General features: G+C 41.5%; 1 long non-coding RNA gene across 1 annotated transcript in view; it reads right to left on the bottom strand.

Moving 5' to 3' along the window:
• LOC130598453 (uncharacterized) overlaps positions 1–17215 on the bottom strand; it is a 96973-nt gene that overhangs the window by 30709 nt on the left and 49049 nt on the right. The window contains exon 6 of the long non-coding RNA XR_008972010.1: positions 13968–14107. This is a non-coding gene — a long non-coding RNA (uncharacterized LOC130598453). The remainder of the gene's footprint in view (positions 1–13967; positions 14108–17215) is intronic.

Raw genomic sequence — 17215 nt, 5'->3', positions numbered from 1 at the left:
TTTACATACCCTGCTGCAGCTGCAAAACACTTGCTAACGAATAGAGCTGATTCATAGAACTGTAGATGTTCAGAGAACCTGGTTAATTTAAGCACGAAGAGTTACTGAATGCTCAGGAGGAGCCTCCTGAATGACATACATAACCTTACCCACTGTGAAGCTGTGGTTACACTAATTCTGTTATGATTGAAGTCATTTACAAGAAATGATGCTTCAGCTGCAGTCAGCACTGATGCTATTTTCAACAGTTAAGAAAAAAGTGTCCCTAGGGCAACACACTGATTGTATCTAGCCATCAATACTTTTCACCCAGCTTGTACTTAAACCTCTATTGAACAGTGTATCCACTTCCTGAACCTTCTCCTTCAGATCCAGTGTCAGCTTTTCCATTGTGCTGGGTTGTCATTCAGTCCCTGGGTCTCCTTCCACCCCTCCATTCATGGTGCTAACAGCATGTAAGCAATGCATTTATTCATAAATTCCAGCTTTGAGACAAAGGCTGTGTAACAGCAATTTAATTCAGACTCTGCATTGTTTTCTGCACAAAATGTAAGCTAACAACTGCATGTGCAGTAGGTTCCCAGGATGTTTCTCCCAGTTGCCAAGAAGTGCTGTTCAGGACTTCTCATTACCACTCACTTGCCTGTTGTCATACTGCTGCACAGTACTCAGATTCTGTCACTGTATCTGTCTTTTTCCTCCACAGCTGTTTCCCAACATAGCAAGTTTGCTGTATGTGGGTCCAGTTTGCTCTTTGTGTCACCATGAAATAACAGAACCACAGGCCAGCAGGAAGCATAAAGAAAAGCCCAAATTCTCCCACGTACCCCAGCATGTAACCACTGCTCAAGCACGGCAAAACAGCAAAGGCCAAAAAGTCAGACTGTAAACTCCTGACTGACAGATGGGCGAGTCAGCCACATGCCAAAAACATTTCCCCTGTATCTGGACCTCAGTGACATGCTTTGGCTGTGGTTATCAAGGACAAGAGTGACAGAGATGATGCTATTGCATAGCAAAGCAATTACCCTATAATCTTCAGCTATGAGAGGAGCAGATATCGTGAGGATGCAACAGCAGTCAAACAGAATAAAGAAAATAACCAGCCTTGCCAGAAGCCACATTTCCTCAGAATCCTTCATTCTACTCCTCTTGATACTATTAGCAAAACAAAGTAGGATTACCTTTCTGTTGTCATTTTAATCTCAGTTATATTTTTTGTAGTTCCCAGCCATGTAGAAGAACGATAAATATAGTCATCACTCTCTCAGAGTTCAGTCTCCTTCTGTGAATTATTACATTATGACTTGCTTCTGCTTGTGAGCACAAAGGTTCATCTTCACCAACAGAGTTTAGGGCTTTTTTGTTCCCTACTGCTAACTGAAATAAAGCAACTGTGAAGATTTACTCATTTTTTACGACATAAGATCCACCGGCCTCTGTGCTGTGTTTTTAGGTGTGCATAATTCCTCTAGACATGGCTATGGAGGTAAAGAGCTGACTGAGTGGCAAAAAAAAAAAAGTGATTAGTATGGTTTTAATCAGAGGCTTCTTACACGCTTATCTATTGCCAAACACTTATTACTTCTTCCACAGAAATACTCATGAAATGCCTCTTCCTTCCAGCATATTTAATTACTTTTTAGGTCTGTATTTGTTACAGGAAAGGGTTAGTTGGTTTAATCTTAATAGTACCTTGTTTACACATGATTCTGAATTCTACAGCCTGTAGTTCAGGTTCACAGTGAGATATTCCACAAGGAGATTCAGAATGGTGCTGGGAATCCTGAGAGGACACTCTGACCTGATCAGCTCTGCACTTGCAGTACTTCATATGCTCAGGATGTACACACAGTGTTGTTAACTTAATGCAACTTGTGGACCAGATCTAGTGATTATTAGTGGACATTAGTTCCACAATGCCCCTTTGCTTATATTTTACTGATACCTTCATCTAGTTTGACTTTCTGTACATAAATAAAGGCTTCAGAAGTTTTACCAGGAATTTTCTGCACTGAAGAGTTATTCCTGCAAAGTGCATAGTTATGCCTGCTGCATCAGAGAACATTATCAAAGCCAGTTATGTGCAATTAAACTTAGTAGAGGTTTTAGGCAGACATCCAATCACAACTGAAGGACGTCAAGCACTAAAGAATTTACTGTCCTCTTCCATGTGTTCTACCAGTTAACACACTGGCTGCATTACAATGCATCTTATATTTTCCAACCATCAGCATGTCCAGCCAGTCACAGTTCCCTTTCCATTTGAGATTCCAACAGCACCATGGCATGCATGCAGGTGGAGAGAGAATAAAGCCCTAAAGTAGATGGTGGGACATTTTTTCTCTTTACCTGACCAAATAGGACTGGGCTACCTTCTTTTATGTAATGCGAGCTATTTGCCACCTGGACTTACTGAGCTTGGTAACAAGGGCAGAAAGATTAAAGTCTTCATCATCAGTCTTAGTTGAACACATTGGGAAAGAAATCTGAAGTTGCTATAAATCAAGCTCCTCCCTCTCTCAGGCTGCTGAAATGCAGATAATGAAGAAACTGTAACTACAGTGCTAAAATAAGATGTGCAGGCCACACAAACAAAAGACCTGGAGAGATGCACCCAGCTGGATAGGGAAGTAGGATAAGTAGTTTAGGCATTCACCTAGAAGCTGTTGTATCTCTTGGAATTTCTGTGCTCTGTTTTAATTCCTTTTCATAGTATAAATGGAAATCCTGGCTCTGTTGAAAAAGAAACAACTATTTGGCCCTTTTTTATCTGACCACTTACTGGACTCCTGATACTCTACTCTGGACTTTGAGAAGCAAGAAAGAGATCAGTGGTTTCAATAGTCAAGACACATAATAGGTACACAGGTGAGCATGTTAATGATGATAAAGGAGAAAAATGAACTCTTGGTAGCAACCAAGAAAAAAAATGGAAAAATAATCAGCAAATTTTCAGAGGAGATATTGGTAAAGGGTGGCTTCGCTGAGATGAACGCTGGGGCATTCAGTGGTGGTGTCAGGGGACAGGGGGAAAGCTTGAGAACACAGACACAGGTGGGATCAAATCTCAAAGTCTGTACTTTTCATGTAGCTATAAAGCCATCCTTTAATTTGGTTACAATGCTCCCAGGTTAAGTCAGGATAGAGTGAAAAGTTACCAGTGTAATGGCAGATGAGTATGCTCAATGCTTCACAAGGTGTAAGGCTACTAACTACTTTCTTAGCTCTCCCCAGATTAAAAATTGGTAAACCTTCTTGCTTGACTCTTCTGGCATGTATTCTACATATACAATCTGTTCAGAAATAGTTTTGACAAATGCTTCAGAGATTATTTTACGTTTTCTGTCCCCTTTACACTCCTATTTGCTTACCAGTTCACACCAGCTACTTTAAACAGCTGAGTTAGGTGCAAATCATAAGCTTTCAGAGAGATATGCCTAACTGCCAGGGGGCAGTTAGCTCTGTAAATGAGGTGCCTAAAAGACATTGTGTGAACCCTTCCCCATGTTTCTTCCTGGTTCCCAACAAGGCCAGCTATACAAGGTAAAATTAAGTGAGCCATGAAAGCTTTACAAGTATTACATAGCAGTTGCTTTCTCTTTAAAACAAACTGAAACTACAGTTCAGTACTTCAATTTTCTTACTACTGTTGCTGCACAGAAAAAGCTAGTGACTGGCTGTGCTGTGATAATAGAGCATGTGTTCAACCTGCTGTTCACTTTCAGTTTGCTATAGTTTTCCTCTGTATGGACATTAATTACAAAGGTGCAGGGTTGGCATTTACAACAAATATTGTCTCATAATTTTACAGTTATGCCAAATGAATCCTTTAAGTTTCCATTCAGTAAAGAAAAGAAAAAGAAGGCTGCAATGAGAGAAATCTTAGACCTTACAGGGCATTCATTACTGGCTCAGAGGACAGAGCTGTCTAAACCATCTCAAGCCCTAGGCACAAACTGGTTTATAGCATTCAGTACTGGGTTTGCAAAGCATTTCCAAAACCAGCCTTTGTAAATCTGTTGCTGGAGTTCATCTGCTCACTGTAAAGAGCAGTTAACTCTTTTTTTGGAGTGGACAGCTGAAGCAGCAGGAGTCTAGAAGGTGGCTCAGCGATGACATGAGTGTTTTCACACAGGGACAGTGATTTCTGGGTTTCTCCATCTTTCTCTAAAGCCTGAGAAGCCAGACACAGGAAGCATCTCATGGGTGGTGAGATGAGCTTCCCAGCCAGCCTGTTCATCTTTAGGGCCAAACTGAATGTCACAACGGGAGTCCAGGTCAGATTGGTAATTAAGGGATGTTGTTAAGGGATGGGTTTTTTAACAGGCTGCAGATTTCTACTTGGGAATTGAGTAAGAATATCTCACCTGATTTGTATGTTGCAGTTGTAAAGGTCTCTATCACTTGTAAGAGTTTAAATGTCCAACTTTCTGCCAGGGACACACAGTTTTGAAGACTTTAAGCTTAGTACAGAACACACTGGCAACACTTCAAATCTAATATTCAAAGCTGAGTAAGTGGCCCACATACCCATCTGGCATTGAACAGAAGCTATGTACATACTGGTCAGAGGGATTTTCTCTTGAGTCTACTTGCAAATAAAGGAGAATAGTTTTTGTTTCAGGAGCACAGAATGAGGAGGAGTGTGAAACAGCACGGCCTACTGAAGCTGTAAAGCACAAAGGATGCTCCAGTTAGCTACAGAAGTACTTGGGATAGGAAAAGAATATAAAAAGGAAAAAAAATCAGCCTTTGGGTGAAGCGCTGCTGAAATGAGACTTACAGTTCTTAACTCCAAACAAGGAAATTATCTCCTGCCCTGTGATTCTCTAATCTTGCATTACATAATTTGTACAAAATACCTATTCATAAAGAGTTTGAGTGAAACTATTACACCTCAGGCTCGTGGACAGAGCCCTTTCCAAGGCATCAGGAACCCTTAGTTTCATTCTGGCCTCTCTATAGAATATGATTATTCTATAAATCCTACTACTTTGTAATCTCCCACCCAGCTTTTACCTGTATGGATAATTTAGACTGATTTTTCACAGCACATAACAGAACTTGTATCATCTTTTCTGGACCATTAGGCAACACTGCAAGGTTTTCAGTAACAGAGTATTCAGTAAAGAGAGGTTTATCTTTTTTTAGTTCATTCTTTCTAGTCTTTTTACAGCTGTCCTGCTGAAACCACAACAAATGCCACATTTTTCTGACAATAGGATAAAAGTCTCTTGGTTCAAACTCTGACTCTATTAACCTCTCCATGCTTTCATTCCCTTACTTGTTCAATGGGTATTATGCTCTAGTCCTGGAAGATTTACTGTAATACACACACGTGTCTAGGAAAAGTCTTTTAACTCTGGTGAATAGAAGTACAAAGGCCTAGGTATCAGGAAGTATTTGCTCTTATGAGTATTTTCTCACGTCTATTATTTTATATGTAATTTTCAAACAAATATGATTGAAGTTGTCCATGTGAGCTGCACAACCTGTTCTGTGTATTTTTTTATTATACTTCAGAACTAATAAAACCTTGATAATCTTTCTTCCTCACAAATGCAGTTTAGGCACTGTATGCCTAACCATACACAAGCTCATTGCCAAGGTGAATATGATGACAATTTCAATCACAGATACTGAAATATTTTAGGACTTGCAAATCTGCATTAAGAGACTCACAATTAAGGCTGTATCTCTATACTAGGTATAATGTGAGGACTACACATTCCAGGGCTGCCTTTCTTGGCCATCCCTATATTATTTTCCCCTTGCTCTTCTGCATATCTCATTTTTTCTGTAATTTCAATAGTTTCAAGACAATAGTGATTTTAAAATGCAGCACATTTCACATCAGTCCAAAGTATGTTTTAGGACTGGAAGCCCAGATAGATAGATAGGTTTTAGCAGTGGCATTGCTACTGGGGAAGAATAATCTCTTCTGACGCCTTGAATGTTAAAATACCACAGTTTATCTGCCAGACCTGAACTTCTGACCCAAATGAAAGGAAAAGCTGACTGTTGCATACAGCCTGCTGTAGTTACACTACTGTATACAAACCATTACCTGTTAATTTTGTATAGAAGCCCAGTTGAAGCCCAAAGGCAATTCCATACAGATGCTAAACACAGTCCATAGGCATACTCCAAGCTGGTATAGATAGGCTTTGAGTGAATTTATGAGCGCATGTGTAATTCCACTATCTTGAATGCTGGCCTTTGGTGGAACAAAAAAAATCACTGCAGGGCCAGCTTGAAGCAAATGCCAGGTTTAACTAATGGCCAGTGGTCTTCAGGGTTTCTTACATAGCCTAATTCAATTTCTAGTGGTCAGCAGAACTGAGATCAAAACTAACCTTGAGAGAATATGTTTTCTCTCTACAGGAAAATTCTGTGTGAAATCTGGGAAGACTGTAGCATGTCAGAGGAAAGCATCCTGGAAGGCTGTGAACTTTTGGAAGGAGGTAATGCATTCAAGAGAGCCAGAGAAAATATGAGCTGGGTTTTGAAAGAATTGCACAGGGGGAATAGCAGCTGCAAGGGCAGACAGATGGTTCTCACAGCTTCTCTTGCCAGATGGAATCTCTGTTATAAAAAAAAAAGGAGTCCCAAGTGTAGAACAATTATACAGTTAGCTCAGAGCTTTTTACCCCAAGATTCAGACATGGTATATAATCCAGCATAGCCCCAAAACTGCTCAGTTCCCACAGAGAGCAGTGAAGGCCTGAGCCCTTGAGGACTTGGGGAAGCCACTTAAATAGCCATACAGATTATGCTACTGTTGCCCCAGTTTTTAAAGCTTGAACTTACTGCAGGTCAGTTTTAGCAGCCTCTAGTGATTGAGCTGAAATGAATGCATTCTCTTTTATTCAAACTTAATCCACATTAAATGCACAATTAAGATAATGGGCTGATTGTAGAGGAAAAAAAAAGGAGGGGGAAGAGACACCTATTAAACACCTTCATAAAGCTGTGTCCTTTTTACATAACTGAGCAAAGGATTCATGAAACTCCCCAGTCTGAGTCATAAAGTCTTCATGTAGCAGGCAGATTATGAAAGTAGTGTGGCATCACTAGCTATAAAACATACAGAAGTGCCTGAACTTTAAATACTGTCCACTGGGTTAGGCTGTCATTTATACATTTAAATTAGGATAGCATTGGCCAGGTGCAGCTCAGGAAGTTCTGTGAAATAGCACCTTTCAAAACTGTTCAAGAATCTGGAGGTTTGACCTGTGGAGATCACGTGTCACCACATCAAAACAGATCAAGGGAAAAGAAACTAAACTGACAATCATTACAACTACAGTCTACTCACTTTTACTTTAATCTCTTGCAGGTCTTCCTTTTGCTTAGCTGAATAATGAGAAGCACAGATTGTACAGTATGTCACTCTAGCTCAAGAGGCACTGGCATCCAAACACAAGAAAAACAAATCCTTTTGTTTTATTTCAAGTCCATCCTGCTTCCCATGATTTCCTGTCCTCCAGCACAGTTCAGTTCCTAGGAAGAGTTGCACAATACAAATAGACTGTTGCCTGTGCTAACAAAATAATTGACCTGCCATGAAAATGCTGGCATAAATATTATCTGCTCTTGGTAACTAATAAGCAGCTACATTGCATGTGGTAATGCTGCTTGCTATTAACGTGACTTTAAAGAGACATAATGCTTATGTATCTGAACAGAACAGCCAGTGGCCTGTTCCATGCAGGGTATGCAACAAATGGGGCATTTTACTGTATAACAATTACATCAGAATCACTGCAGTTAAAACAATATATGTCACAGTCCTCTAAATTTGCTGGTCAGATACGATCCTTTAGGAAATTTAAGGCTCAGAAGAAGAAAAGAGCAGCACCAAATAATGCTTACAAATGTTACTGATAGTGGAGGAGGGGAATAACCAGCTTTTCACTGAACTCAGTCTTTGTTTTACAAATCAGTTCAGGTTTTCTGTTCTGTATGCTCCAGTATTAAGAGGTTTAAGGGGAACAAGATGATAGTTAATATTACAAATTTGGTCCAGTTTTGTTAATTTTACTGTAAGCCTAAATGAAAGAAATATTCTCATATGATCAAGCTGAAGCTCAGACTTGCAAATACTAGTCCTACTCTGGAAATACTCCAGTCTGTGACTTCTGCTTCAGCCACTTCCGGAAACTGAGCTGGTAACCCAGGAGCAAGTCCAGGGAAAGGAATTAAGCATCTGGAGACTGAAGTGTGCATAGGAGAATGAATAAGGATTTAACAGTGAATAACTAAAATCCAGAAATAATTCTGGAGTATGACTAAATCACAGGATTTCTCAGGCACAGGGAGCAATTGAAGCAGACCTCCCCTGCTCTCTCTGCTCAGTCCAGAGAGATGCACTACTCTTGGAACAGCCTCCACAGATCAAAGTGCCTTCCCCTCCTCCACAAAAGCCTATGCAGTGCAGGACCTTTGCCTATGACAGAGGCAACAAGGACTTAAACCCAATTCTCTCTCAGACTGAATCTTCTTGGAAGTGAGTGCTCTGGCTACTAGGCTATTGGAAAAAACCAAAACAAAACACCAACCCAAACCAAGCCAAAATGTTTGTTGGCAAACAGAACTACCTGAGGATTCTCACGTTTGATTGCAGAATGATGTGGAAGAGAGAGACCATACTTAATACAAACGTCTTCCAATAGCAAAAGTATAAAAATGAGAACTTTTCAAGAACTAAATACTGTCATGAGTCTCTACTGAAGTTGGAGTTTTGCTATTGAAGAGAGCTGAACTAGACTGTGCATGTGTCAGCCTGACACAACAGGTATACTCCCTCCTAGGGACTAGTCAAGGGCCTTGATTTCAGTAGAAAGGCTTACTCACTGTATGACCCATCAAACAACACTGCCTGGCCAGTACTAATCAGATATGACTGTAAAGTGCCTGCATAGCTCTGACAGTAACACAAACAGGATGTCGATAGTTGACAGGAAGTTCAGGTGTTAAGAGTACAAGAAAGTCAGAAATGCTTCTTCACCAACTTTTGGCTTTGCACAGACAGAAAGTTAATGACCTAAATTAAGAGAATCAGAGTGCAGATCAGGATATTAGTCTTCTATTTGCCACATCATCAATGATAAACTTGAATTTGGTTGCTCTTGTACTTTAGCAGCTTCCGAAGGCTCAAGTATTTAGATGCTCTGTTCTGCTTCTAGCATGTTATATGAGTAACACTGAGATCTCATTTCAGGATTTTGCTCTTTCTTTTATTTTTAAAACCCCAAAGGACATGGCTAAAAGCCATAGCCATCTCTGGCTCAGGATTTTCACATCTGATTATTCATTCTCTTGGAAAGATGATTTGCCTGGGAATAGTATTGTTTGAACATGTTTTTGTTGGTTTTTTCCTTCCCTTCTTCTCTTCCTCTGTTTCCCAGAAGGCTCTGACATAATTTTAATCCTTTAATTCTTCAGTTCATATACACCTTCCTTAATGTACAAGGAGCTTCAGGCTTAGGTATGGTCATTAGGATAACCGCTTTGCCATATGACTTAAGAAACAACTACTAAGCCTCCCATGCTGAGGGTAAGGCCCCTTCTCTGAAGTTCTTGTTAGTTAATCCCCCCCAGAAATACATCATACTTTTATGCTGTTCCATGTAGACTTATTTCCGCTCTGTGGTCTCATACATTGCTACTGATTGTACAAACAATCTGGTCTGTTGTGGATCACAGAATCATAGAATAGTTAGAGCTGGAAAGAACCTTTAGATCATCTCATTCCGCTGCCCCTGCCATGGGCAGGGACGCCTCACACTAGGCGATGTTATCCAAGCCCCATCCAACCTGGCCTTGAACGCTGCCAGGGATGAGGCAGCCACAGCTTCTTTGGGCTCCTCACCCCCCTCACAGTAAACAACTTCTTCCTTATCATGGAGACACGCTACCAGTTCCTATGGGAAGGGGCTCAGTCCCTGTATGTGGACAAACAAGGCTTTGTAGAGAACTCTACAGTGGCAACAGAAGGAAATCATGTCACAAGTCCATTCTCTCTTCTCCACCCTTTGCCCTCTCCCCACCCCAATAACACTTCAGGAGTTTATCTGCAGTCACAATCCATGGGATGGGAATCCCCTTAAAAAAAAAAAAAATGGCTTCAGGAGTCTCATAAAACTGCTGCATTGCAATCAGGCTGTAAGTAAGCAAGGCAGAGAAAGGACAGAGTGCCATGAGTGGCTGTCATGGCTCCCTCACCCTCAAAAAGCTGGAAAATCTGTGGGTGAGGGGACATGTCCTCACCTGGAAGGAAGGAGTAGGGGATTTCCACCAGCTTACCAAGGAGAAATCTATAAGGAAACAGTTGTGTCATTTCCCTATCCGTGTGTCTCCTCCTGTTGGCTTTCCAAAATTGTTGTTACAGAAGTTGTGAAATCTGCCCTGTCCTTTCAGAGGGGAACTGAGCAAGTACAGGCCTGCTAGAGCTGGGTGATAGCAAAGGACAGAGGTAGGTAGTCTTCCTCCCTGTGTCTGTACTGCATCTGTAAGAAGTTATGTAGTACAGGAAGAGCTGGCTCTTAGCCACCCTGCTCTGGCTTTCAACAGGCATTAGTCATTTTGGCTTGATAATAGCCTAAATACAGCCACCCAGCTGGTAGTTGGCAAGCTTGAATCTACCTGCCCGGGACATAACTTCTGACAGCAGGAGTCCCAGGCACCCATACGAGCTAAAACATATGCTGCCAGAGACTGGGAGAAAAGTGAGAAGAGGTGAAGATGGTGTATGTAGGCACATATGCTGCCAGAGACTGGGAGAAAAGTGAGAAGAGGTGAAGATGGTGTATGTAGGCACACTTAGACACATGACAGGCTGGTGACTCTTCCCATATCTGGTGAAGTAATGGGAGTATACTCAGGTAAGTGAGAGCCAAAGCAGAGATTGCTGGAGCTGTTCGAAAGTAATAATGGAAATATTTAGCATTGGGAAAGTGGCATCCATTCGCTCATGATTGTTGCTACACTCATGATGTTGCTGTGTGAAATTTTCATGATTTTCCTTAAAAAAAGTGATCTGATACACTTTGAAGTCCTTACTTGGCAAGGCATTTATTCAGGGGAACTGAAAAAGGATCTAATTTCAACCAAGGAGCTATAAGGTAGTTCCCTTAACCATTCATACAAGGCAGATGCTGCTCCTCTTTCTACCTATATTAGATAATTCTTTCCACTTTCATCCTAGAGTTCCATAAACATTACAGTGCTGTCAGTACATTCCTGTAATACATATAGTGTTCTGAGTGGTTGATCCTCCAAACTGATAAGCATGTGTCCTGGGTTCAGCAATAGCAGTCATGTTTCTCCTTCTTGGTAGCTGGTGCAGTGCAGTGTTTTGACTTTCGGCCTGGGAACAGAGCTGATAGCGATGTTTTGGTTTGGCCAAGGACTTTGTGAGCCTCATGCTCTGCCAGGGAGGAGGGGAAGCCGGGAGGAAGCAGAGACAGGACACCTGACCCAAACTGACCAAAGAGGTATTCCATACCACAGCACATCATGCCCAGCATGTAACTGGGAGTTAGCCGGAAGGGCTGGGAGACTGCGGGGTTGGAGGAGGTATCGGTCGGTGCTTGGTCAGGCTGGGGGGGGCGAGTTATTGGTCGGCTGGTGGTGAGGTGATGTATTCTCTTCCCTTGCTATTTCCTTTATCATTATTATTATTGGTGGTAGCAGTAGTGGTTTGTGTTATACCTTAGTTACTAAACTGTTCTTATCTCAGCCCGTGGGAGTTGCATTCTTTTCGATTCTCCTCTCCGTCCCTCCGGGAGTAAGGGGAGGGAAAGAAGGGGGGGGGGGTGAGTGAATGAGTTACCTGACTGGGTTTAAACCACGACAGCATGTAAAAGACACTCTCTGAAAAAGCAGGCTCATCCATACTGCTTATGTAGCCCCACACTGAAGTGTTAAAAGTAACCTGAATGATTTATTCTAACCAGCTTGGCCAGCATAGCCTTTCTATGAGCTGCTCTAAATCAAAACGCATTCTCTCTTAGCATGTTGGTCAAGGCTGGTAAGTAAAATAAGTCCCAATCTATATTTTGCATTCCTAAAAGTGATTTTTTTCTGATTACTTTTAGCTCTTTCCTGCAAGCTAGTAACTAGAAAGCTGGGGCTCTATATACCCTGTGATAGAAACAATGTAGGCATGGAGTTATTTAAACAGCTCAAGAGTGAGGTGTCACAGATAGCTGAGACAATCCAGCAACTTCCCCCACAACTTGGCCTTTCTCCATCTCTGTTTCTGGGCTGTAGAATTACACCTCATCCTCTATGGTAGCTCTTGAACCTTTCCAGAGGCAAGATAATTTGCTATCTTAGGGACAAAAAAAAATTTAATAAAGAAACCCAAAACACAACAGTCATTTCACATTAAGGAGCTAAAATAGCTAGAAAAAGCATCCAAGAAGTGTCAGAACCAGTGCAAAACAGCAGCAAGAGTATATGGCTGGGCTAGATTAGAATTTTTTTATTTTAGGATTTCTGGTTGTCCCGTTAGTCCCATTCTTTGCCTTAACCTCCACACTGCTGTAATTAAGAAACTCCCTTGTGTACTACAGAACAAGTCAGATCTTCAAGGAGGAGCTTCTAGGATGTACCAGCTCCTGTTTGCTTACCAGATGTAGCAAACCAGTAATTCAGAAAAGACAAACTTTTCAATCTAGACCAGAGTCACTGAACAGCTATTGCAGGACCATACTGGAATAAAATGCTGAACTGAAAGGATGCACACAACAGCTGAGAGAAATCATTCAGAATCTATTAATAATGTGGCAGGTGAGGTCCAAACAGGTAAAGTGATTGACTTTGCTACTTGTCACAGAAAAGAAATGGCCTTACTGATATGAAAAGACTGCTGAAGAGTTGAGTACAGAACTTTGTCTCCATTAATTCTCCAGGAAGGATAAGTTAAAAATTTAAATGCTAAATTTAGATTTCATTAGAGGAAAAAAAACCCCAACCCAAAACCCCAAGTGCAACAAAACAAAACTAGAAATCAACCAACAACCCAAACCCAAACCAAAATAGCTGCAATCAAAGTTGAATATTTCTGGAGTAAAATAAAAGACTGACAAAGAGAAAAAATATGCCACTGACTAATCCAAGTACATTTCAGATTTACAGTGAACAGCATTAGCAAGCAATACAGAATTAAAGCTTCAGTTTCTCTCTGAATTGCTGCAGAAAGTTGACAGTGATCACAAAACAGAATTCAAAAGGATTTGAGTTTTTGATAAAACATAAGAAACCTCTTTTGCACAAAAAGTAGCGAGAGTTGGAGAAAACCAGCCTATTTTATTTGCCTAGTTACTTCTTCTGCATCAGATCAGATTTAATTTGTGATTTTATAGGTAGGGCCACCAGAGGTTAGCTTTCCAGAAACTAAATTCTCCTCAGGGAAAGGGTTGCAGCTGAATAAGAGCCTGCCCTTCTGATCTGACATCTCCATCTGACAATGGAGAGAAAGTTTCCAATGATCTGTGGAGGTTTAGACCTCAGAGCATGAAGAAACAGCAGTCTTCTCTGACCTCAGAGCATGAAGAATTAAAACCTTTTGGCTAACAGCAGGCATATGCAGGGATTATCAGAAAGCTTCGTTCAGAAGACTTGTACACACAGACCATCACTGGTTCAAAGCAGGCATACAAGACAATAGTGAGTTCTTGGAAAAATGGGAAGGAAAAAAAGGAGGGGGGAAGAAACAACAGTAACTTTTTGCATTTACTGGAATCCAAGGTCATCTTCACAGAACATGTGGTTGGTTCCTATAATTTGGAAAATGAAATGATTGTTGTAATCTGCCTGGTGGTAATTTCCTAAAAAGAAAGAGTGGGCTTTAGGCCAGCATGCTCTTACTTTCTTGCACAGGAGCTGTTAAGTCCTTTTGTCTTGCTGCAGGACACTTCTTTAAACCTTCAGCTTTCTCAGTATTTAGCACATACCTGAGGTAAGAGAGTAGCACCCGTGAGAGGAACCCTGCAGGGCAGTACTTACTCACTGGAGAATGTTTTTCCCCAGGTAGGAAAGCAGCGGGGACGTGTTGACAGGCTGTGCGCTTGAGTCTGCTATGCTTCGGCTGCTCCTTCTGGCTGAAGAAGATAGCATAGATTTAAGTAAGGAAACAAAAGGGGCTGCGACTCATTCCCAATGTTAACTTCGCAAAGCAACTGCTTTGTCACCATACAGCCCTAGATCTCAGTGCAACAGAATCACCCCTTGACAGGCTGAGCTAAAGCAAATTAACTTCTTCACTGTTCCACTGAGTAGCAGTGAAACTCTGTGACACAAAAATCCCTGCTAGGATCAGAGATGTCTCTGTGTTTCTGCTTGCAGCAGAACTTGCTATACCTCTGCTTTCTAAAGGTGCTTCACAGACGTAGCACACAAAGCACCAAACAGCTCAGACCTCCTAGGAAACACTGAAGGGATGCAAGACAGGGGTTTATTTGTGCCCATTCATTTGTAAAAAATGACAGCTCAATCTGTACTAGAAACAAGTGGCGACCTACAAATCTGAAACGAAATGGGATACTATGGTATATCAGCAAAATGTTCCCAGGCACAGTTCTGGAGAAATGACTACTCAGCTAGGGAAAAATTTTAACTGGATTTGTACAGCTATTGTCAAACGTGTTCAAAAATGTTTGAAGAGAAATATCCAACATGGCACATGCATGTTGATGGCAGTTCCAGTGACGTGTTTTCTTGAGTAGTTCTGACAATGATGCAACAGCAAAGGCTGCTGAAAGAGTTGTTTTTGAGAAAGGTCCAGCAGGTCAGCTCAACACCAGAGATGACTGGAACTTTCTGTAAAGCACTCATTCAGTGAACTGAGCCTGGGATGTGTTGGGCTTTCGTAGTTCAAAGGGACCATCTCTCTGGGTGTGTTTGGCTTTTAACACCATCCCTAAATGTGATTAAAGAAAGCCACAAGAAAGAGGTTTCTACATTATTATCTCTTCCTGGAAAACAAACCTGACTTTTTCCCCGAAGTTTGCTAGTACAGAATTATGCAGCTTTAAAGGCAGCCAGACATTTCAGCTGCCCATCCACTTGCCTTCCATGCAGCTGTCATTACCTCTGTTCTACTTTACCTGGAACTTAACAATCCCTCCCTTTCCTCCTAGGTTTCAGTAACTCCTCAAAATGAAAATCAGTAGTGTTCCTCTTACTCCAAGGTACAGCCTTTCAGATAATCATGTCATATTGTGCAGCAGCTGCTTGGAGCCTGTGCAGCAGAAATAGCCCTTGGATGAAGAGTTTCCAGTAAAGTAGCTGCCTTTTTCTAGCATTTCACTGTTTACTTGTAACATTAGTTTAGATCAACACTAGGTTTTTATCAAGTGATTCAAGTGACATGTTAGTGGCATGGGTAAGAAAACTCAGGGTTTTTTTTTTGTTCTGAGTCTCTAAATAATCAAAGATCTTCTGAGTCAGTGGATTTTATTCCTGTCAAATGGCCATTGAATTAAAACAAAACAACCTCAAAGCTCTCATTAGCAGAACTGCATGTATAATTTCAGTTTCTGTTTTACTATTAACAGGCTTGTAAACAAGTTATAGTAATCCTACTACATTTTTAAAGAAACTTGTCATCATGACAGATACATGAGAGGCCTCAGGAAACCCCCCTCCCTCTTCCCTGAGAAGTGTCAGGTTTGTGAGGCAGAGCTGGCCTTGCAAAAGTCTGGACATGGTTTAACAAATTCTCTCAGTAGATAGGGCCAGAGCCTCACTTCATGAAGACTCGGGGCAGTCTCACTGATGCAACCACAGCTGTGCAGCTGGGTGGCCTGATCCTTCCCTGGAATCACACAGCAAGAATTCAAAGAACTCAGCACCAAAAATGAATGTGCAACGGCTGATAGTTCTCATAATCCAAATTACTTAAAACATTGAATGATCTCAGAGACAAGCGAGATTCCTGTTAGCACTGTGAAGAAGTCTATTTGTGTATAAAACTTCCTAAGGAGTTCACAGTGTATGTGACACTTGCAAAGCTGAAAGTAGCATATTCTTAGAAACAGTGCTGAGGGAGGAGGTTGTGGCCAAAGGACTGCAGCAAAGCAAACTGTAGCAATTGCTTTATCTTGGGTCTTCTTTTAAATGAAAACTTGCTCATCTGCTTTTCTGAAATGTGCAAGCAGATGCCCTCATCACATTGGCACTGCTGCTTGGAGATACCAACTCACAAACAGCCACAGCTATGACCACACTATCTGGACTACATTTCCTCGCTTCTTCCCTCCATCCTTCCCTTTGGCAGCCACAAGCACCCTGGATCTCTGTTGAGGTTACGTCCTATTAGGATGCTGCTTCATTGCCTAGGTAATACCTGCTATTTTCTGCGGCTTTCAATGTCTTCTATGGGAAGAAATGACAGACCAAAAGCAGGCTAACATGACTCAAAAGTGCCTTTACTACTGTAGTAGTATTTCTCTAAGTGCAGAGAAACAAGGCTGTATTCCAGATATGGTGTCCAGGGCGAGCACAGCCACTTCATCTGATTTTCAAAAGCAGATGAGAGAGGGTTCAGGCAGTAGGCTTGAGAACATGAGAAAGAAACAGCAAACTTCTCCTTATCCTACGTGTAGGCTGATCACATGATCTGATATCAGAAATACACATAAAGCTGGAGATCTACGTAGCAATAAGTCACTTAGCTGGGTGTCTGTTCATTCAAACCAGAATTACTCTGAAATGCCCACAATCCATTAAAGACAGAATAACTTAATTGAAAACAATCTGGTGAGAAAATGTTTTAGCCCAGAAGTATGTGGCTGATAAGCAGGAGTTCCAGGTCCCAGAATAGAATCATAGAATAGTTAGGGTTGGAAAGGACCTAAAGATCATCTGTGTCCAACCCTCCTGCCATGGGAAGGGACACTTCACACTAAACCATGCCACCCAAGGCCTCGTCCAACCTGGTCTTGAACACCACCAGGGATGGAGCATTCACAACTTCCCTGGGCAACCCATTCCAGTCCCTCACCACCCTCACAGTAAAGAACTTCTTCCTTACATCCAAACTAAACTTCCCCTGTTTAAGTTTTAACCCATTACCCCTTGTCCTATCACTACAGTCCCTAATGAAGAGTCCCTCCCCAGCATCCTTATAAGCCCCCTTCAGATACTGGAAGGCTGCTATGAGGTCTTCACATTGCCTTTTCTTCTCCAGGCTGAACAGCCC

The sequence above is a fragment of the Pezoporus wallicus genome, unplaced genomic scaffold (genome assembly GCF_028554395.1).
Source record: "Pezoporus wallicus isolate ANWC-B61680 ecotype Strahan unplaced genomic scaffold, APGP_CSIRO_Pwel_v1 contig_4012, whole genome shotgun sequence".
NCBI lineage: Eukaryota > Metazoa > Chordata > Aves > Psittaciformes > Psittacidae > Pezoporus > Pezoporus wallicus.
This window is presented reverse-complemented; position numbering and strand designations above follow the sequence as displayed.